The sequence below is a fragment of the Tauraco erythrolophus genome, chromosome Z, assembly GCF_009769465.1.
Source record: "Tauraco erythrolophus isolate bTauEry1 chromosome Z, bTauEry1.pri, whole genome shotgun sequence".
NCBI classification, from domain to species: Eukaryota; Metazoa; Chordata; class Aves; order Musophagiformes; family Musophagidae; genus Tauraco; species Tauraco erythrolophus.
Window position 1 is genome coordinate 2,071,243 of NC_141496.1, and position 23,711 is coordinate 2,094,953.

Consider the following 23,711-nt stretch of genomic DNA (forward strand, 5'->3'; position numbering starts at 1 on the left):
ATGAAAAGCTCTACTAAGGTACTTGCTATTCAATTCGATTTATTTCTTCTTTGTTCACCAAAAGTCAGCCCAGCCTGCAAATATTCCACCCAACAGGCTGCCGTTGCCGCTACCCGCACCGAACAAAGCCATGCCAATGGGACATTCCTCCTGCCACCACCCATGGTACCTGAACCCTATGGGAACCTTCTCCATCAGTCGCAAGCAAGCAGGACCTGAAAGTCCTGGCACAGATGGTCTCTTTCAAGCTTTGGTGTAACAGTCTGAGTTGCTCCACAAGAGACCTGCACTGCTTTCTCAGTGTCTTCCTCCAATCCTGACTTAGGCAAGAGCTCAGTCTTCCAGTAAGTCTGGATGCCTCTGTAATTTCCAAACTGCAGGAAATAAAGGATTTACCATTTCTTTCCATCTAAGTATTTAATGTCACAACTTGAATCAAGGGAAATCCCTCTGAAATGGCTGAATTCACCTTCAGTTTGACTTTGAAAGATCAGCTACCAACTTGGAACACTGGACACCATCATCACTCTCCTCAATATCAAATTCTCCCCACCAGATGCAAGGCCCATATAGTTGTGTCTTCAATTTTACAATATTTTTATCTCAAATGGGTCGAGGCAATCCCAAGCACAAGTACAGGCTGGGAGGAGAATAGATCAAGAGGGGACTTGGGGGTGTTCGTTGAGAAGAAGCTCACCATGAGCCGCCAATGTGTGCTGGCAGCCCAGAAAGCCAACCGTGTCCTGGGCTGCATCCAAAGCAGCGTGGGCAGCAGGGCGAGGGAGGGGATTCTGACCCTCTGCTCTGCTCTCCTGAGACCCCACCTGCAGTGCTGCCTTCAGCTCTGGGGTCCTCAACACAAGAAGGACATGGAGCTGTTAGAGTGAGTCCAGAGGAGGCCATGAAGATGGTTCAAGGGCTGGAGCACCGCTGCTCTGAAGACAGGCTGAGAGAGTTGGGGTTGTTGAGCCTGGAGAAGAGAAGGCTCCAGGGAGATGTTCTATCAGCCTTCTAGTACTTCAAGAGGGCCTACAAGAAAGCTGGAGAGGGACTTTTGACAAAGGTACGTAGTGACAGGACAAGGGGCAATGGCTTTAAACTGAAAGAGGGGAGATTTCCCTCTGAGGGTGGTGAGGCACTGGAACAGGTTACCCAGACAAGCCTTGGCTGCCCCATCCCTGAAAGTGTTCAAGGCCAGGTTGGATGAGGCTTGGAGCAACCTGGTGTAGCGGAGGGTGTCCCTGCCCATGGCAGGGGAGTTGGAACTAGGTGATCTTTAAGGTCCCTTCCGGCCCAAACCATTTGATGATTCTACACCATAAAATCAAAGCACTACCAGAGGCATGAACCACTCTGCACCAACACACACGATCCAGCAGTCACCAGCACCCTGAAAAACCTTTCTGCAGCTCCTGCCACCACTACCAAGTTTCCGATCAGGAACCACAGGGAAAATGCAGTGGCTGATTCACCATGGGAGACTGGACTGAACAACCACAACAGCTTTTTCTAGCCTTATATTCATTGAAGCCTAACTAAAAAAATAAATGGTCTGCCAAGACAAAAAAATCAGCTGTAAAATCATTTAGGAACAAGCCGACAAGGAGATCACATTGAATATCAAGTAAGGGGAAGGAACTCTTTTAGAAGTTATAAAATATTCCTTTGGTGATTGCCCAAAAATAATCCTGAAGGAAATGCACCGCAGTTTGCAATGATCTGTATTCCGTTTTCATTTGCACTTTTTCTGGATATAAAAAAAAAAAAAATCACAGCGGTGCAGTGAAAGGCATAAATATTATATCAGACACGCATTCTATTTAATACAACTCAAGGAAAGGTGAAGGTCCAAGTGAAGTCCCTGCAGCTTAGAAAAGAAATACGAGAATTCGAAACATGTGACTGCCTCTTCTACCAAAAAGTCCACTCTAGCTGGGAAAACACTGGTGCCCTCTTCCCTAAGGCTTTTACTGTGCTTGATTCTTCTCCTTCCAGGGAAGAGCCACGCTGTCTACCTTAGCATGATATTTCACTGGAGATGTAGAATGGGAAAAAAACCTAATGATCTGAATTCACCCAAGTGAAATCGAGGAAAAAAAAAGCCACCGAGTTTAATTAATTGTTTCATTTTTGCTGGTTCCAGATTTGTCACTTCGATTAAACTCCACGTTCAGTAGGTGGGTGGCTCGTGAGAACACGGCTATCAGGTAATTTGAGTTATTTCCCTCAGGGTCCAATGACAAAACCCAAAATACCAACAGACAAGCTAACTCAAGACTCACATTGCCCCCACGCTGGTATCAGTTGATGAAACGCCATATGAATCCTCAGCGACAGTGTGTATCATTCCAGAGTCTCCAAAATAGGTCCCAGTTCCTCTAGGAAGAACCAACAGGCTCTAGCAAGGAGGTGGCACGGAGACCTGGTGCCTGCAGAAGTGGGAGAGGGAGGGAAGGCTCCCTCCATCTCCTCAACTGTTCTGAAGAACCCAATTCAAGGACTACATTACCGTTGACCAGAGATTCTCCTTCCCTTCCAGAAATCTCATCCTTTTGGCAAAAAGACTCGACGTTTCAGCTGTCACAACTCATGGGGTGTGGGACTCTGCCTACAGGGTGGGAACAGGGTCACAGGAAACATCGCTATGGCACAATTCACTCCCAAAACCCCACTTTTATCCAGTTTTCCACTTTACATGAATTGTACATACAAGAAACATGCCAAGGAGCCCCAGACTCTCAGCTCCCAAGATGCTCAAGTCCCGAGTACAAGGAGACATGGAAGAGGAGCTTCTGCTCCATGGAGATCCTGGAAAAGCCCCTTTTTCCCCCCAGCTTTTCAAGTGTGGCTGGTAAACCAGAGTGCTGGTCCATCACGTCTCTGAGGCTTCATCCGCATTATCAAGTTCTCAGCTAAAACTCTCCAGCCTCTTCCCAAAATCTCACTCGTGTAGCTCCAGGCTACAGTCTTGAAAACAGCAATTAAGTTCTGCTTTTAGATCAATCACAAATCCTGTTATCCAGTACACATTTGTAGACATGTTCCTGCGTGGCCCAGGCACCACCAGGGACCAGAATTGGGTGCAGCCCCTCGTCAAAGGCTGAGCATCCATGAGGAGCTGTCGATGGACCCGGGTTGCATCACCAAGGATCTGGGTAGAGCCACCAGCATGGATGAGTAATACTGAACGTGTGAAATTATTTTGTTAATAATAAAAAAAAATCTTTATTGTAAGATTGGATAGAGCTCTAGCAACAAAATTGTTCTACAGTTAATTGCACTCTGAAAAAAAAAATTGCATTAAAATTTTATTTAATTTTTTTGAGCCCAAGATAAGCAGATCATCACTGAACACTTGTTCTGTTAATACAATGCTTGAAGATGAAACGACAGAAGTGCTGTAACTAATTAAACTCTAAAATTCTGTAATATGAGCCAAATTCAAGTCCTACATCATTTGCCTTATTCATTACCACATCTCGGGCGAAAAAAAAAAAAAACACTCTAGGTTTCTGGAAAAACTATTAATATTCTTATAGCCTCTGGTTTTATTCTGACCTTTCTGCACTGAAATCCTCCAGGGCACAGAGAAGTCTCAGTTGATGATAGGAGCAACTTCTTAAGGTGGAAGATGCTCCAAGGGCCATGGAACCAGGAGGAAGGGGTTCCCCCAAATAGGTTGTCCGTGCTCCCCGTCATGGACCTGATGGTCCATCTGTGTCTCTCAGCAAAGTCATTAAGTGTTTTCCTACTGCAGAAACAGTTTCTGAGGGCACTTGGCCAATCCAGAGCCCAGCAAACACAGGTGCCACCTAGGACTTGTCAACAACTTCTCTGCTGCCCAGGGAATGGAGCCGTGTCGTTTTTCCACAGCAAAATTCAAATCTCCTTCTGTCCTTGTCCTCAGGACAAACTTTTTATCTATCTAAGGCAAAGTAAAAGGGCCTGGACATACGGAGAAGGCTGTACAGAGATACCCAAGAGAACCAAAAGCTTTGGCTAGTGAAGAAAATTAGTGAATCTCGGCTGTAAATGGCCTTTCCCACCCCGAGACCATACACTGGAAGAAGAAATGTTCAGCCATAATAAGCTGATGTATGAGACAATTACTACTAATAAACTTGGACCCAAAGCTCATTCATAAATCCTCAAGAAAGTATTTATGAAAATTGGAGGGGCCAAATCCTGCCCTTCTCTTCAAAAAATACGTCCCCTTTGAAGTCAGGTGAGCTCGGAGTGATTGAGCAGCACAATCTTGGTCTCCATCACCTGCAAACTAATGATTCTGTCTGAATCTATCCCAGTTATTGATTTCCAGTCTCCACACCCGCCTGTCCATCACCACAATCAAGGTCCTGCTTAGCGGAGAGCAATTTATCGCTAAACTCTCATAAGACAAGTGACACAAATTTAGGATCCTCATATACTTTCCCCATCGCTCACTGAATAACGTTGAATTGATTCGGAGAGGATTTCTTTTATCATTCCGAGCTTACTGTCCTTTTCACCGGCGATTTCCACGCTGCCCCATGACATAAAGCTCAAAGACAAAACATACGCAGTGTCTCTTGCTAAAGCTAACGTGGTCACCTGCGTTACACAAGTTCCTTGTCCCTCTAACTTTCACGTCTAGGGAAGGTCCATTTATAAATCAGTGAGATTCAATCACCTATTAAGGGCATGTGTATGACATTCACAGGGTCTCCCAGGGAACAGAAGTTTCCTAATCATTATCCATATCATAAAATCATAGAATGGTTTGGGTTGGAACGGACCTTCACCTAGTTCCAACCCTCCTGCCATGGGCAGGGACGCCTGCCACTACACCAGGTTGCTCAAAGCCTCATCCAACCTGGCCGTGAACACTTCCAGGGATGGGGCAGTCACAACTTCTCTGGGCAACCTGTTCCAGTGCCTCACCACCCTCAGAGTGAAGTTCTTCCTTAGATCTAATGTAAATCTCCTCTCTTTCAGTTTAAAGCCATTGCCCCTTGTCTTATCACTATAGATTTTACAGATTTATAGATTTCTAGGTTGGAAAAGACCTTAGAGATCATCGAGTCCAACCATCCCTAATCCCCATTAAACCATATCCTCAAGTAGATCATCCACCCTATTCTTAAACACATCCAGGGATGGGGACTCAACCACCTCCCTGGGCAGCCTATTCCAGTGGCTGACAACCCTTTCAGAGAAGAAAGACTTCCTAACATCCAACCTGAATCTCCCCTGACTAAGCTTATGCCCATTTCCTCTTGTTCTATCACCCATCACTAATGTAAAGAGTCCTATCACTACATGCCCTTGTCAGAAGTCTCTCTCCAGCTTTCTTTTAGACCCCCTTGAAGTACTGGAAGGCTGCTACAAGGTCTCCCCGGAGCCTTTTCTTCTCCAGGCTCAACAACCCCAACTCTCTCAGTCTGGCTTCAGAGCAGAGGTGCTCCAGTCCTCTCATCTTCATGGCCCTCCTCTGAACCTATTCCAACAGCTCCATGTCCTTCTTGTGTTGAGGACCCCAGAGTTGAAGGCAGCACTGAAGTGGGGCAGGTCTCAGGAGAGCAGAGCAGAGGGGCAGAATCCCCTCCCTCACCCTGCTGCCCACGCTGCTTTGGATGCAGCCCAGGGCACGGTTGGCTTTCTGGGCTGCCAGCGCACGTTGCCAGCTCATGGTGAGCTGCTCCTCAACCAGCACCCCCAAGTCCTTCTCCTCAGGGCTGTTCTTAATCCATTCTCCACTCAGCCTGTACTTGTGCTTGGGATTGCCCTGACTCACGTGCAGGACCTTGCACTTGGCCTGTTCAACGACATGAGGTTCACAGAGGTCCACCTCTCCAGCCTGTCTGGGTCCCTCTGGCATATGTACGCGAGTAATTCATATAGAGAACTGCATATCCTCTGCCTTGGCAATCATTCTCTGTCGAGTTCAGTTAAACAGCTCATGACACATTTCACCACAACCTTATGTTTCACCCAGCACCAGGCACCAGTGGAGGTCCTTGCTCACCAACCCTGCCCTCTTGCTCTTCTGCTGCTAACGGAGACCAAAAGGTCCCTTCAGAGGGGCCAGTAGATCGTTAGCAAGTCCTGGTGGGGTCCATCCTTCCATCAACCACTTAGGAGGCAGAAGAGGGTCTGCTGAGGAAATCCAGTCCCTCTAATTTGGACTCTAGCATGCATCTCAATGTCAGTGCCTACTGAAGCAGTCAGCAGCACAAAGCCTTTCAAGACCTCCTGGGACCTGGCTGCCTGCCGAGCTCATGGTACTGACTTGACAGACAGGATTCTCCTCTGGAGATCTTTGAGGTAACCTCATTTTCTCCAGCCACTCAAGAGGAAGCTTAGACATTTTCTTTAGAAAGACTATTTTCTTTGGGCATCTAGTATTTAGGTCAAGTACCCGAGTGGGGTAGATGGGCTCTGACTGCGTTCCCACAGCAGGTAGACACCTCAAGGTATACTGGATGACTCTTGGCCATCGTAACCTGGGCATAAGGACAGCACACGTTGAAAGAAATGATACTCCCAAGAAAACTGAGGCCATGCCCCAAAGGGCACACGGCTGTCCACACCCCTCCACATCCTCACAGATGAATGCAGAAGGCAACTGGAGCAGAGTACTGGGATGGGGGAACATCCAGTACCTGTGTCCTTCAATATTTAAGTGTCTCATCCATGTCACCTAGCTAAAGCGTAAATTTGCGAGAGATGGCAGCAAATACTCCCGAGAAAAGTAAGGTGGAATAATTATATGCACTTATTTATTATGCACTCGATTTACCGAAATATATGACTTCTGTGTTCTGGTTTCAAGGACAATCCTTTTTAAAATAGTAATGAAAATGAAAAAAAAAAAAAAAAAGCCAAAGCATTCCAGTAAACTAGGGGACAACATTCAGAAGTCTCCTTAAACTTTCCAACAACATAAATATCTCCCACAGAAAAACCCCGTGGACGCAACCTTCCCTTCCCAAAACAGCCCTCAGACTGACAGGAAATGAACATCTGGATCAAGAAACCCACACAAACAAACAAGCCATCGGTATCGGTCCTGCTCAGATACAAAAAGCCAAACACCAATTCCCCTTCCAAAACCTGATCCTTCCCCATCCTTGGAAGCAAACCCAAAGCAATTTCTCCTTGAAAAGATCTGGTTTACCATGCAAGCCCCTCAGAGGCTCTTCTCCCCAGACCTCTCCATCGCACACTAAGGACTTTTCGCTTCTGACCATCAAGAAATGAGGAACTTTGGGGAAAATATTCCTGACAGCAGGAAAATATTTTTCATGTTTCAAGAAAGCGCAGGTAAATCAGGGGAATAACAGGATTTACACCGCAGTAAAGCACTGAAAAGCTTGGCAGTTCCCTGCCAGATCACAAATAATTCAGCCTCTGGGCTGAATTGACAGTAGGAATATGATGTTCACGGTCCTCAATAAAAAGCACATCTGCCCATGCTTGATAAATGCCCATTCACTTGACGCTGTATTTATTTCAAAGATTAAAGTGTAGTGATAGGACAAGGGGCAACGAATTTAAATGGAAAGAGGGGAGATTTCGATTAGATCTAAGGAAGAAATTCTTCACTGGGAGGGTGGTGAGGCACTGAACCTGGTTGCCCAGAGAAGTTGTGGTTGCCCCATCCCTGGAAGCGTTCAAGGCCAGGTTGGATGAGGTTTTGAGCAACCTGGTGTCATGGAGGGTGTCCCTGCCCATGGCAGGGGAGTTGGAACTAGATGATCTTGATGGTTCCTTCCAACCCAAACCATTCTGTGATTCTATGATATTGGGCTGGATTCAGTTAATGGATAAACCACACTAGTCAACATAGCCTCCCATGATCAGGGGAGGACAGCAGGACGTACAGCCAGCTCTTTGGCGAGACAAATGGCCTTCAGTGACATGGACCCAAGAAGCATTTTCTGCTTCTGGCATCGTGTCCAGTATCACACAAAACATCCATGGTCTTACCTCTGCTCCAGAGGTGCATCTTTCTACACATCCCTACTGCGCGTCCTTCCCTACCTCTAATCGTCAGCAACAGCACTGCTAGAAAAGGCATCGTGATTTTCATTTGCAAAATCTACTGCTCCTCTAGAAACTCTTTCCATGTACGGACAAACAGGACGTAAATGTCACTCAGTCCCAGCTCTTCATTGACTCGAACAGCACAAGGGACCGATCGTTAATTCACATCCCACCATCCCCACTCTCCTACAGGGACTGGTCATTCCTGGAAGTCATACTCCAAACTTTTTGTTATTTACACATCAGACGCTTGTAGGAACATCCATCACACGTTTGATCTCTGAGCTCGGAGTCACAGCACAGCCCGGAGCTCATCTATCACAGCAGCTCAGCGTGCATATGGTTGAAGATTCAAAACAGGTCTCTTGAAAAACATCATGTTTTGGCTTCTTGCGGAGAGTGATTAATTTTTATGACCGAAATTTGCATAAAATCTTTTCAATCTATTTGCAATTACCAGAAATTGAAACAAGTGACAAACAGCTTTGAGCACTTGTTTTCAGCTGGGTGGTAACCAGAAAAACCTCCAACTAATTGAAACTCTAAGTTTCAAGTAAGAAATCTGAAATACAACTTTCAACTACTTGAAAGCCCACAAATCTTAAGAATCCAACTTATTCTACTAAAAAGAAATACACTGGGGTTATACATATTTGGAAATCCCGTGCTATATAGAGTGCACACACGTACGCATGGGGTGGTGGAGAGAAAGGTTCTGTCATCGAGAAGCATTTGTAGAGTTGTGCAAATAATTGCTTTTCGGTTCAGCGAACGCAAACACAAACATTAGGTTGACAAAGATGGTTTTGCACAAAAAAGCGGAAAAAAAAAATCAACAGTGAAATATGCAGACGATGTCTTTTTTCCAGCTGAAACTATTCGCAAGTTTTCCTTGAATTTGACCTGGAAGTGTATGTATATCATAGAATCATGGAATGTTTTAGCTTGGAAGGAACCTTCAAGATATCTAGTTCCAACCCCCCTGCCATGGACAGGGACACCTGCCACTACACCAGTTTGCTCAAAGTCCCATTCAACCTGGGCTTGACGGTTGGGCAGGGGCAGTCACAACTCCTCTGGGCAACCCAGTCCACTGTCTCACCACTGTCACAGCAAAAGTCTTCCTTATCTCTAATCTAAATCTCTAAATTCCTACCGAACCAACACAAGGGCATCCCTCCTCGTTTTGGCAGTGTTCCTCTAGTCTGCTGCCCACTCCACACATTTCTATTCCATAGGCAGTGTCCTCATGCTTTGCAATTTGCCTTATTTCTCACCGTTTCGCCTCACTTCTCGCTTCGCTAGCTTCCTATAAATTGGTTCTTTCATGTTAAAAATTACTGCTGATGCATTTAATTCGGACAACCAACTCCCTTCTCCGTCAGTTTCGCACTGACTTTCTTCTTTATGCAATTCTTTCCCTTTTTTCTGAGCATCTCATGCAACAACTCACTTAGAAATACCCGCCCCGGTAAGTTTTTCTGAGGAGCTTTCATCGTTACCTGCTGCCACAATCAGATTATATAGGATCCACCTAATTAACTCCAGCTCTGCTAAACGGCACGGGATCGACCCAAATTCAGAGCTGGAAAAAGATGAATTGAGGAAATGCAAAACACTTGCTGCAAAGTCAGTGGCAGAGCCCCGGCAGAACCACTGCCTCCTGCCCACCACCATGGGGTGGTAAAAAGTCTTGCTGGCAAATCTATCCCATTAGGGCATATAAAGACCAACTAAATCCCCCTTTCCTTCTTCTGTGGACTTTTCTGTCCAAATGCTTTTGGCCTTAAAAGAAACGAAGGGTATATGCAAGAAAAAGTATTCTACAGTAAATGGAGACTTTGAGGGTGGTGAGGCACTGGACCAGGTTGTCCAGAGTTGTGGATGCCCCATCCCTGGGCACATTCAATGCCAGGTTGGATGAGGCTTTGAGCAACCTGGTGTAGTGGAGGGTGTCCCTGTCCATGGCAGGGTGATTGGAACTAGACAATCTTTGAGGTCCCTTCCAACCCAAACCATTCTACGACTCTACGTTTATTACTCAGTCTTTGCTGTTCTTACTGTTATTTTTTCTCCTGGGAAAAAGGAATACAAATAACATGAAGAGTCATCCTAGGGCAGAACCAGCATGAGCAACCATGCTCCATCCTTCAGAGCCCTGACACGCACCTGCCTTTCATAAACTGCAAAAGCCATCAAAGCGCCCAAGTCACTGAATGCCTCATCCAACCTGGCCTTGAACACTTCCAGGGATGGGGCAGCCGCAACTTCTCGGGGCAACCTGGTCAAGAAGCTCTTCCTTGGATCCAATCTAAATGATTGACACCAGAACACCCGTAGTCTTCCGTGCTTTTTCAGTAACAGAGCAGAGAAGATTCTGCTCTATTTCCACCCAATCCAGTTAATCTAAACTGGCAGAAACGTCTTGTTTCTTCGTCCCCGTAAGTCCAGTCCTGACCAGGGTGCATCTTCACCGTGTCAGCTGTGTGGAGCTTCTGGTCACGCAGGCATATGGCTGAGCAAGATGGGGATTAAGTAGTTCTGTCTGCATTTAATTTCTAATACAAACAGCCCAGTGGGAGCTGCAGCAAATCCTCCATGTGAGGGGGAAGGAAGACACCATTGCTCGTATTTAGAGAGAACAAGAGCTAGCACATGGTTTTCGCTCTGCTCTGGATGGCTCTGGACAAGATCATGTTGTCTTGTTGTTTTAAAAGAGTTAAAAATTATTTGTTTGAAGAACTTTGGATATTGCTGTTACCATGAATAACTTTGTAAAGCTGCACAACAAATCTCTGACTCGTCTCAGTATTATATAAACTACTGGTGTTGGTGGTGGGCCAGCAGCAGCAGGAACCAAACCCAGGTCTTCTGCAAAACAGAGGACAAAGCAAGAGGTGGAAGCCCAGCCCTGTTCTGAGGCTGATACTCCATTAAAACCAGGACAGAGCAGCACTGCGCTGAACGATGCTGTCCTCGCTCTTCTCCTATACAGACACATCTGGCAGCAGCCAGTCTCAGAGTCCAGCTTGGTGTCCAAGATTCATAGAATGGTTGGGTTGGAAGAGACCTTCAAGATCATCTAGTTCCAACTCCCCTGCCATGGGCAGGGACACCTGCCACTACACCAGGTTGCTCAAAGCCTCATCCAACCTGGCCTTGAACACTTCCAAGGGATGGGGCAGCCACAACTTCTCCGGGAAACCTGGTCAAAAATTTCTTCCTTGGATTCAGTCTAAATCTCGCTTCTTTCAGTTTAAAGCCATTGCCCTTTGTCCTAGCACTACATGCCCTTGTCAAAAAGTCCCTCTTCAGTTTTCTTGTAGGCCCCCTTGAAGTACTGGAAGGTCTCAGCAGAGCCTTCTCTTCTCCAGGCTCAACAACCCCAACTCTCTCAGCCTGGCTTCAGAGGAGAGGGGCTCCAGCCCTTGCATCATCTTCATGGCCCTCCTTTGTCTCAATTTTGGGTCTCCTTCTGTCTACCACAAAGTATACAGACATTACTGCTTCTCCTTGAGGAGCTCTTCATAACCATCTACGGGTCCAAAACACTCAATTTCCCCAGCAATTTATCCTCTCACTCAAATTTGATTGAAAAAGAGCCTTTGAGCTCAAAAGTTATGATGCAACCAACCTGGACAATGTGGTCGGCACTTGACTTGAGAGAGTCCTTTCAAGAAAGTTCGCCAAAGGACTTCTGCCCATCCTTGGAAAGATCCCAGCACATTGAGGGAGCTTCATGCCAAGAGAGGAATATTTTCTAGAGGTTTAGCCACAGCAGGCATTCACCCATAGTTTTCCTGACTTTTGACTTCACAAAATGACAAAATAAAGGAAGAGAAATCCGCAGTTACAGAAGGCGATGTCATGTACCTTTACTCCAATATTGATTGCACATTTACAGTACTTCATTTTAAAATAATGAGTAATCCAGAAATAGAAACATAATCAATCAATTATTCCATCCTTCTAATTACTCAAAGCCAAATCTGGTGGAAACAGACATGCACACCAGCTCCTATGGTATAAGAAAGCCCCTTTAGATCCTTATGAAGAAGTGGGAAGACACAGCATTGCAAACTTTACTGTAACATAGAATCATAGAATGGTTTGGGTCGGAACAGACCTCCAGGATCATCTAGTTCCAACCCCCCTGCCATGGCCTGGGACACCTGCCACTAGACTAGGTTGCTCAAAGCCTCATCCAACCTGGCCTTGAACACTTCCAGGGATGGGGCAGCCACAACCTCTCTGGGAAACCTGTTCCAGTGCCTCACCACCCTCACAGTAAAGAATTTGTTCCTTAGATCTAATGGAAATCTCCCCTCTTTCAGTTTAAAGTCACTGCCCTGGGTCCTGTTACTACATGCCCTTGTCAAAAGTCCCTTGAGACTCTCCTTGAGGAGAGGTGCTTCAGCCCTCAGATCATCTTTGTGGCCCTCCTTTGGACCTGCTCCAACAGCTCCATGTCCTTCTTCTGTTGGAGACCCCAGAGCTGATGGCAGCACTGCAGAGGGGTCTCAGGAGAGCAGAGCAGAGGGGCAGAATCCCCTCCCTCACCCTGCTGCCGACGCTGCTTTGGATGCAGCCCAGGACATGGTTGGCTTTCTGGACCAATGTAAACCTGAGTAGCAGCCGGCATCCTGGACCACGGCACAGATCAGCTACTCACACACAGGCACTCCTACAGCTCCCGCGCTCTAAAGGGACGTTTGCGTAAACTTTGATACTTGGGTTGTGCAGAACGGGATTTAAACAACTGCCAGGTTGGACGGGGATTTGAGCAACCTGGTGTAGTGGAGGGTGTCCCTGCCTATGGCAGTGGGGTTGGAACTAGATCATCTTCAAGGTCCCTTCCAACTCAAACCATTCAATGATTCTATGAAATTTAAGTGCAAACTGAATGTTAAGTGCTTGAAAATCCAGCCCCGCTGTTGCACAAACCAAGGACAGTGTCATGGGAAAAGATTTCCATCTTCCAGTGATTCCATCGTCAGGCTGAATATTAAACTGTATGTTCATGTAAGACACTAAACCCACTCATCCCCAATTCCAATCTGGAAAACGCTGAGCCTCTACGGCCAAACATTCTTGCCAGACAGGCAGTTCCATCACACAATACAGGAGCCAAATTACGGATGTAAAGCTCAGGCTTAACGCGTTATAAATCAATATTTCTCCTTCCCCTCTCCACGTTCACCTTCTTTGCTCATATAAAGCCAATTATCTCGTGAAAGACAGGTGTGAGAAAATTATGCTGATTTCTACACAAATCAAATTCTACCAAATAAAATAAATCCATGTTAGACAGAAGCTGAAATCTCCGCAAGCGTCTATCAAGCCTAAAGCCCTGATCCTAATCCCTAACGCAACCCACACTGAGACCAGTGGCGCGACCCGGGATTTACCACGGTGCAGAATTTACGCCTCGTGCACCCGATCCCATCCCAGCATCTTTACAGGGGGCTGCAAGCACTTGGGGTTAAACCCCATAGAATTACAGGAACAAGAGGGAAACCTGACCAAATGATTCTGGTTTTCCAATATATTTTTTCCAACCTGTGCCCAAAGTCCGCTCCAACACGGGAAACCTTGAAACATCGACAATTTTTTTCATATCACACAAGAAGCAGCTTTTACAGAGGTCCAGACTTCAAGGTGGAAGGAAAATCATTGAAAGAGATTCCCAAGACCATAAAGCTTGTACAGAAAAAGTTTGGCACATATATAACGCGGAGGGTAGTTTTTCCTTTAAAAGTCAAACTTTACCTCACAGTTAATTTCATCCCAAAGCAATTTTCTAACCGTTCATTAAAACAACAATAATTATATGTAAAATGCATAATTTATCGCTCTTTGGAAGTGAAAATAGAAAACCCCAGGGGGGTAAAAGTTGGCGTGAAGTCACACATCTGATTTATCCCTATAAAATCTGTCCCTGGATACTGTTTATTATAACTTACAGGAGAAGTCATTCAATTTCTACTTAAAAAATATATTGCTAATGAATCCATGCATTGATCATGAATATATAAAATTATAATAAAGCACTAGGATTCCCGGGAAAAAAATCTCTGCATGCTTATGTTTTATTACCTTCAGCAGACAAAGCCGCGCCTCTGCATGAGCACGAAACCAATACTGAGGATTTGTAATTCAAAAAAAAAACCCACCCAGTAACAGAATAACACCAGAAAATGCAGCACCATCACGTTACATGTTCTCATGATTATCGCCTCCTCCTTTAATGAATCATAGAATGGTTTGGATTGGAAGGGACCTGCAAGACCATCTAGTTCCAACCCCCCTGCCATGGGCAGGGACACCCTCCACTGCACCAGGTTGCTCAAAGCCTCATCCAACCTGGCCTTGAACATCTCCAGGGATGGGGCAGCCACAACTTCAGGCTGTTGAACTACTTAAGAGGAACTACTTACTTACTCAATACGTTGCCCAGAGAAGTTGTGGCTGCCCCATCCCTGGAGAAGTTCAAGGCCAGGTTGGATGAGGTCTTGAGCAACCTGACCTAGTGGCAGGTGTCCCTGCCCATGGCTGGGGATTTGGAACTAGATCATCTTCAAGGTCCCTTCCAATCCAAACCATCCTATGATCCTATGTTTCATTACAATTCATGCTCACCACTTACAGCAGAAGAACTGGCAGTAAGTTGTCTCACTTTAGACATCAGTGAGAGGGGACATATCCTGGTCAAGTCGACAGAAACTAAATTTTTGTTTATTTTACATTTAATTTGTTACAAAAAGAATAAAATAAAGAAATAATCTCGTATTACAGAACACTTGCAAAGTCTTTGATTAAAAAGAAGAAAATTCCCTGACTTGATTCTCTACCTAAACCAAAGAGGGCGTCCTTCTCAAAGCCCACAGGTCGCTCTCACCAGTGTTGCAGGAACAGCTTGAAACCACTAACAGAGGAAATGGTTTTTCGCCCTTTTTTGACATTCAGAAAAGTTTGTCGACTTCCAGTTCCTTTTCTTTAGTGGGATCTGGTAGACATCAAAGTTTCAAGAGCACCTACCTTAACTCTACAATAATAAGCACTTCCTTGCCTCTGCTTCCACCAATTCTTGCTCGAGGCATCCGAAGCTCCATGGCAAGCTTTGATAAAAGACTCTTGCTGTCTGCAGTGCCCCTAATTACGACGACTCCATCTTCTCCTCTACCCGTGCTCCAGGTAACTGCCACAAAGGTCACTTTGTTAATTCAACACCAAGCCCACATTAGAAATCATTTGCACAAGGCTAAAAAAAGTCAGTGTCTTTTTTTTTCATACTGATGTTAAGGTTTTCTTAATGCTATACGGTCACAGAAATGAATTTCAATTACAGAAGAATAAAGTCAGTACCTTGTGGAGGTTACCATTATCCTGAGATAGGCATCAAGGCAGGTCAGACGATTCACCACCTGGAGGTGATTATTCTTCTCCTCAGATTAACATACGTTACTATGATTTAAACGACAAGCTTCCAGGACTTTGAAGTTAAAACAGGTTATATCCCACCGGGTATCACTCACAGCGGGGAGGTCCCGGCAGGCAGGGCTCCAATTTGACCCAAACACGTAGAAGGAATGAAGCTTTAGATGTGAAGGGATAACAAGGGTGATCAAGCTCACTCCATGGAAGGGCAGAGCTACACAATGGACACCTACTGTAGAAAAGTCCACCAGAGCATCACTGCATGCCATGAACCCTGATCAGGTTGAGCAACCTGATCTAGTAGCAGGTGTCCCTGCCCATGGCAGAGGGGTTGGAACTGGATGATCTTGAAGGTCCCTTCCAACCCAAACCATTCTATGATTCCATAAGCCCCAAAATACTTGCAAGCACCCTTCTTAAGACCTCCTTAAAGACCGAAAAATGGAGGAGACGTGAGGATGCTGATGTCCCTGAATGATACAAAAGATGCTAGGTAGCCCAGCAGACTCCACTCTACAGGAAAGGGAGGAAAAACAGTCTCTGGTGGTCTGGCCAAAAAAAAAAAAAAAAAAGAAAAAAGGTATAAAGCAGAACTTACAAAAAGACAGAATGAGTCCAGAGGAGGGTCAGGAAGATGATGAGAGCACTGGAGCACTTCTCCTCTGAAGCCAGGTTAAGAGAGTTGGGGTTGTTCAGCCTGGAGAAGAGAAGGCTCCAAGGAGACCTTCTAGCAGCCTCCCAGTACCTAAAGGAGCTCCAAGAAAGCTGGAGAGGGGCTTTTGACAAGGGCGTGCAGTGACAGGACAAGGGGCAATGGATTTAAACTGAAAGATGGGAGATCTAGATGAGAGATGATATAGATGATATAGATCTATGATATAGATGAGATATGAAGAAATTCTTCACTCTGAGGGTGGTGAGGCACTGGAACAAGTTGCACAGAGAAGCTGTGGCTGCCCCATCCCTGGAAGTGTCCAAGGCCAGGTTGGATGAGGCTTTGGGCAACCTGGTGTAGTGGAGGGTGTCCCTGCCCATGGCAGGGGGGTTGGAACTGGATGATCTTTAAGGTCCCTTCCAACCCACCCATTCCATGATGTGTTCATTAGCTGTAGTCCTTCTAGTCCCGACAGTCGACAATTAAGTCCTGGGTTGGAAGCTTTATGGTTATTCCCGAAGTACAAACCATGAAGCAACAGTTGATACTTGCCCTCAGTTTTGTTATTTGACTGTTGAGTCGCTGTTATTTCATGCGACGTTGCATCTGCTCAGGAAGGCCACTAATGAGCAGAAAAATGATGCTACGAGTGATGCCGAGAAGTCACCTGTTGCCGCTCAGAGGAACGCAAAGGGGTATTTTTCATCCCTTCTTCATCTTATCAGGGCTGTGAATGCCAGAATATATTTCACGTAGCAACGGAGGGGTGAGGGAAGGCCTTCAGCACTTACCATTTTAAGACCAATGAGCACGAAGAAGGAATACATTTTTTTCGGTCATAGTTATGGGAGGCATCTGCCAAAGATTTTGGGGAAAATGTTTATTGATTATCATCTTAAAACACCAACATCCTCCCAGGAGCCAGACAGTTTATTCCTAGGGATGGATTCTGGAAACCATTAGCCGCTCACTTTTTTTATATTGCAGAGTAATGTATACGCCATCAAGAAATGTTGTACAAAAAATGAGAAACAAATTCAGATAAGTTGCTGACAGATCACACACTAAGAGGCCAAATTTTCATCATACGTTCCCCGAATTACCTTTTAAAACCTAATTTATTGTCAGGCTAACTCCAGTCTCATTTGGAGCTTACTAGCGGTGGGATGATGAGCATTTTATGACGGCCATACGTCACCGTCGTGTCGTAGCCTTTTACTACAGGAATCTCAAAAGCATTTTACCATCCTTCGGAGGCGGTCGCGGTCGTTCAGCCTCAACTGCGATAAGCACCTCCCCATCCTCCTTTAATTTCACGGAGAAGCGGCAGCGGGACGTTTAAGAAGGCCGTGGCAGCGTCACAGAGCAGTTTGGGAAAATGAGATTTTAGAACCAATATGATCAGAAAAATCTAAGAGAAAATTAGAGAAAAACTCTGCCTCAAAGGGGACTGACCTTGGCATCAGTGGGAAGGACCACGGGACCTTTAGGTCCACGGCTCAGTCAAGAAGAAGCACTTGGGATGGAAATCTCTGCACCAGCATTCATTTAACTGACTGAGAAAAGAGAGAAAGTTTATTCCAGCTCCAGGAGTGGCTGGCTGGATATTTTTTTGATGCTAGTCATCATTTTTTGATTTTAATCATGCAACGACCCAGATTGACCTTGTACAAAGGTTTCCTTATTTCTGACACTTCATTTCTGGAAATGGAGCATTTAGTGGGAAAGCCTGGAGCCCAGCAAAGGGTGATGCAGGGAAACTCCTGGCGACGTACAAGATGTCAGGAACAATCAGAAGTAACGAAATAGTTATTGCTATCAGGTATTTGGCATATTAATGCACAGAGACAGACCTCGTTTAGCGAGAGAGAGTCTGGCAATATAAATCATCGGACACACGTACTGTCACACTCCACTGTTAAGGGCCATTTGAATTGTACTCAGGTAGTTTCACTCATCTGCAATCTGAGGAACGTGTTAATTACTACAGGACTGAATCACACCACTGATTTGTAGGTGGAATTTCCCATTAAAACCTGTCAAGAGTATTACTTTAAAAAAAATTAATGGCATAATATAGCCCAAGTTTCTGCTATAACATACTCCCCACGGTAGAGCTCTCTGAATCTCATGGGTGATGAATCATAGAATCATAGAATGGCATAGGCTGGAAGGGACCTTAGAGATCATCTAATTCAACCTCCCTGTCATGGGCTAATCTTGTTTGTTCTGTATTGTCATCATAGTATCTTTCTTTGGCACCTCTGCTGCAGCCATAGGTCTCGCTGCCCACCAGTAGTAGCTGATGTCCATCTCTGGTGGGCACTAAATTCAACAAGCGAGCAAGAGTCTCCACCTGATTTGTGTCAACTCAGCAAAAACCTGGAAATCCACCGCTCTGATCCTTCCACTTTGGACTCTGCTCTGGTTTCTTTCTGGTTGGAGAGTCTCCCGGGTTTGGTGTCCTGTGGAAAGCTAGCTAGTTTTGTACTTATTGATGGATACACTTGTCAGTTCTTGGATGTTCTGCGAACTCTGCTATGAAAAGGAGGAGTAAGAACACAACACTAACAACCTGGACTCAGCACACACTGAGATGCCCCCTGTGATTCTACATCGATGGCCTCACTCCACAATACTTCATGAATTTTCTTATTAGTATAATAAATGGTCATAAAGATTAAGAGTGTGATCCATAATCAAATTATTATGTAGGAATCAGTTACTCCATGCAAACTGCTTAAGACTTGGTGTTGTTTTCTGTCTCTGGAAGTGTTCAAGGCCAGGTTGGATGAGGCTTTGAGCAACCTGGTGTAGTGGCAGGTGTCCCTGCCCATGGCAGGGGGGTTGGAACTAGACGACCCTGAAGGTCCCTTCCAACCCAAATCATTCTGTGATTCTACAAATTTGTGATAAAGACAGATTAATCTTATGTAAGGAGCATCGGGGCGGGGGGAGGAAATAAAAGCCAGAGTATTACTTTATAGCATGTTTGAGATTAAAACCATTTCATACTTGATTCATAAAAAAAAACAAAAACAAAAACAAAAACAATTTGCAGTGAAGGATTTGAGTGGCTCCAAGCCAGCGTGGTCATTTCAGAAGGAAACCTCCCCTCAGTCAGGATGGGAAAATTTGCTTATTAAGAGAGTCCTGGTGCTGCCCAGTTTGCAACTGGTTGGTTGAGCACAAAGCATCACTCCCAACCTCGAGTGGCCACTGTCCTTGCAGTGATACCATCTCTTCATCGATTGTAATTGAATTCTATTAATGATGTAATTCAATTTAGACACAAATCAAGAGATAACTAATACTTTTAATAACGGAACACCAGCTTCTGACAAATTCCCTAAGCAGACAGAAAAGCTTGATAGAGTTACCGGTAACAGAATATCCCTCTCTGGAGAGCTGTTAACAACCCTTTTAATATCAATACACCTGCTATAGCAAAGCTATTTGGTTGCAGAGACTCGGCGACTACGTGAGCACATAAAGAATGCAAATGATTGACAACAAAGCGTATCAGGAGGAATTTTTTCATATAAAGGTGTCTCCGTGGAAGTCAGTGAAGATTTATTCAGGTTCAGAATCCGGTTTAATGTATTGAAACAAGCTTTCTCTCTCTTTTTCTAATTGTGTAAATCATTAAAATTTGATGGATTAAACAAAAAAAAAACCTGATTTATTCTCCATTACTGTGGGCTTAGAGAACCGTGTGGGCAGTATGGAAATACAGCTGTTTACCCAGTTTTCTCCAGAATCTTTCAGCCAGATGACCTTTATTTCAGATTAATGAAACCAAAGAATGCATAATGTTTGCATGAGATGCAGACCCCAGCAAACAGCCGTGCGTAGCAGTCTTTGCTAAGGGTTTGCTAAGGGTCCTATCAATACGTGGACCATGGGAGATATCAGCCCCTTTCAGCGCCTCGGTCACAAGCACTGAAAATTTCTACTTTTATAAAATCTCTCTGACACTGAAAAAAATCATTCAGATGCTATCAAAGAATCATAGAATGGTTTACCTTGAGTTGGAAGGGACCATCAAGATCATCTAGTTCCAACTCCCCTGCCATGGGCAGGGACACCTGCCACTACACCAGATTGCTCAAAGCCTCACCCAGCCTGGCCTTGAACACTTCCAGGGATGGGGCAGCTACAGCTTCTCTGGGCAACCTGTGCCAGTGCCTCACCACCCTCAGAGTGAAGAAGTTCTTCCTTAGATTTAATCTAAATCTCCCCTCTTTCAGTGTAAAGCCATTGCCCCTTGTTCTGTCACTATATACCCTTGTAAAAAGTCCCTCACCAGCTTTCTTGGAGGCCCTCTTTAGGTACTGGAAGGCTGCTAGAAGGTCTCCCTGGAGCCTTCTCTTCTCCAGGCTCAACAGCCCCAACTCTTTCAGCCTGGCTTCAGAGGAGAGGTGCTGCAGCCCTTGAATCATCTCAATGACCCTCCTCTGGACTCACTCCAACAGGTCTACATCCTTCTGTTGGTGGCCCCAGAGCTGAAGGCAGCACTGCAGGGGGGGGCTCAGGAGAGCAGAGCAGAGGGGCAGAATCCCCTCCCTCCACATGCTGCCCACGCTGCTTTGGATGCAGCCCAGGACACGGTTGGCTTTCTGGGCTGGCAGCGCACATTGCCAGCTCATGGTGAGCTTCTCCTCAGCCAACACCCCCAAGTCCTTCTCCTCAGGGCTGCTCTCAATCCATTCTCCACCCAGCCTGTACTTGTGCTTGGGATTGCCCCGACCCACATGCAGGACCTTGCACTTGGCCTTGCTGAACTTCATGAGGTTCTCACAGGTTCACACAGATTTCTTCCCAGCAGTACAAAACGGTCTCTGTTTTGCATCCTCCTAATCACGAACGGTAAAACGAGCTGTCAGATTCAGTTAATTTTTTTAACTCACTTCACGCTGTTTCTCACACAGGAGGAGACAGTATTCAGTGTGTCCAGGGAAAATAAAAAGGTCCAGAGCCTCCGTAAATAAATACATAAAAACCCCATGTCCTTTTTAACAGCAAAGTCTAAATCTAAGACCATTAACTACTTTCATATATATATGACAGTCTCCTTCTTCAATAATTCATCTAAACCTTTCAATCTTCTGAGCAGAAAACCATGTAGGAAGCTTCCTTCCAAAGCAGAATGAGGGATTGTGGGTCTTTTTGCCAAATTTATAAATAACATGTAGGAAATTAGGATAACCAGTCATGCCGATAGCACATTCAGCAGCATCTATAATACCATAAAGGAGGGACAAACTAGGAAAAAAGGATTTTCACTTTGGATAAGAGAAACAGAAGCACCATGACACTTTGAAAACGAGTATGAAATGCAGAGAATTTGTGAATATGGGGAAAACCAACATCACCGCAACCACATGAAGAATATATATATATACATGAAATGCTATATACACCCATTTTTGAAAACACACACTCCCTTCTCCGTTGAGGAGAAGCTCACCATGAGCCGGCACCGTGCGCTGGCAGCCCAGAAAGCCAACCGTGTCCTGGGCTGTATCCAAAGCAGCGTGGGCAGCAGGGCGAGGGAGGGGATTCTGCCCCTCTGCTCTGCTCTCCTGAGCTCCCTCCTGCAGTGCTGCCTTCAGCTCTGGGGTCCCCAACACAAGAAGGACATGGAGCTGCTGGAGCGAGTCCAGAGGAGGCCACAAAGATGATCCAAGGGCTGGAGCACGTCTTCTCTGAAGCCAGGCTGAGAGAGTTGGGGTTGTTGAGCCTGCAGAGGAGAAGGCTCCAGCGAGACCTTCTAGAACCTTTCCAGTACCTAAAGGGGTTACAAGAAAGCTGGAGAGGGACTTTTGACAAGGGCGTGTAGTGACAGGACAAAGAGCAATGGCTTTAAACTGAAAGAGGGGATTTCAATTAGATATGAGGAAGAACTTTCTCATAATGTGGGCAGCGAAACACTGGACTAGTTTGCCCATAGAAGCTGTGGCTGCCTCATCCCTGGAAGTGTTCAAGGCCAGGCTGGATGAGGCTTTGAGCAACCTGGTCTAGCAGCAGGTGTCCCTGCCCATGGAAGGGGGGTTGGAACTGGATGATCTTGAAGGTCCCTTCCAACCCAAACCATTCTATGATTCTATGAAATGTCTTTCTTTTTCCCCTGATGCTTCTAACAGGAAAAAAAGAAGGAATATTATGGATAGAAACTCAAAAGAATGGTTTTAAAATGCTTTTTAGTCTTTGGCTAGTGAGGGGAAGAGTGTCAGAGAGAGACTCGGGGAAGGAGGTTTATGCGTGAACTCCACACCGAACCAGCCCTTTTGCGTAGCTTTGGGCTAAGGGTGAAACACCCAACTCTGCTTGGTACCTGCTGCCAATCCCAGGATAACCCACTCCTTGCTCATAAGTCAACTCCACTCCTAGGGAAGCAAGCTTCAGCGTTGGGGAGTCTTGCCTTTAGAAGGAATCACTTTACACAATTATATCAATTGACCTTGTCCAGAGATGTCATGTTTCGACTAATTCCTGCTCTCAGAGCTTGACAGCCAGACAGAAACACCCACAACTTTAACTGCTGGTCACACCATTAACATAAGCACAAGCCCTTGGACACCTCTCGAGCCAAGATTTCTCACATTTGCTGATCACTACTGGGCACTTTTATGTTCCTTCTCAAAAGCTGTTCCAAGAAAAAGAGACAAAGAATGTGGACTAAGTCTTTAACATGTATGGATTGTCCACATACAGAACAGGCTAAATGAGCAACGGATTCCTCTTTGAGTGGAAGCATGATCTGTTCCCATCATGGCCCCAAGATCTCAAGTACATGCACCAGTGTATCACAGTCAGGGCTCAAGCCGAGGACTTCTCCTTAGTTGCTTTGCCTTGAGACTCACATCTGTCACCAGCCAGGCACAGTGCCGCTATTTTTTATGACAATCTCTCTCTACTCAGTGTAGTCAAGAGAAAGTAGCGAACTGCAAAATAATAGTTAGCTTTAGTCCAACTTATAACACCATAATCTCTCTATTTTCTTAATCTTTCATTGTAGAAACTACTCATATACAAGAGTAACCTTCTGTACTTGCAGTGCTGCACTGAGATTTGAGCAAGCATCGGGCAACAGTGGAGATGGAGGAGGGTATGCAGTGGGAGTAAATAAAAACTTGAGGAACTGGAGGCAAAACCAGAGCTATGATATTGAGGGGGGGGGAAAGGAAAGCAATAAGCAAAGGCGACTTGGAAACACAGAAACGTAGCTCCTCACCTGTGCAGGACAAACACAGTTCCCATCAGCACATCTGAAGTCCCCATTGACGGACAGGGTACATGGAATGTGGACGGCAGGCTGTGAAACTCTTATTATATATAAATGATAAAAATATGAACTAGGAGACTGTCATTCACTGCAGAGCAATTCCAGTGATTGAAGAGCTGACCTTAGCTCAGCTAATCTACAGAGCCTCTCAGAAGAGTCATAACCCTGCAATTTGTAAAGCTCTCCATCCACTCCCCAACGAGCAGCCTCACCTCCCACAGTGCATCCTCATCCCACGGTACATCCTCATCCCGTGGTACATCCATGTCATGCAAGCACCACCTCCATGATTTGGATAAATTCTGC

The 23,711-nt window shown here is 45.4% G+C and overlaps 1 protein-coding gene across 2 annotated transcripts in view; it reads right to left on the reverse strand.

Moving 5' to 3' along the window:
• The window catches only part of DCC (DCC netrin 1 receptor), a 561,273-nt gene that overhangs the window by 529,691 nt on the left and 7,871 nt on the right, over positions 1-23,711 (reverse strand). The gene's annotated exons all lie outside the window — the stretch shown is intronic.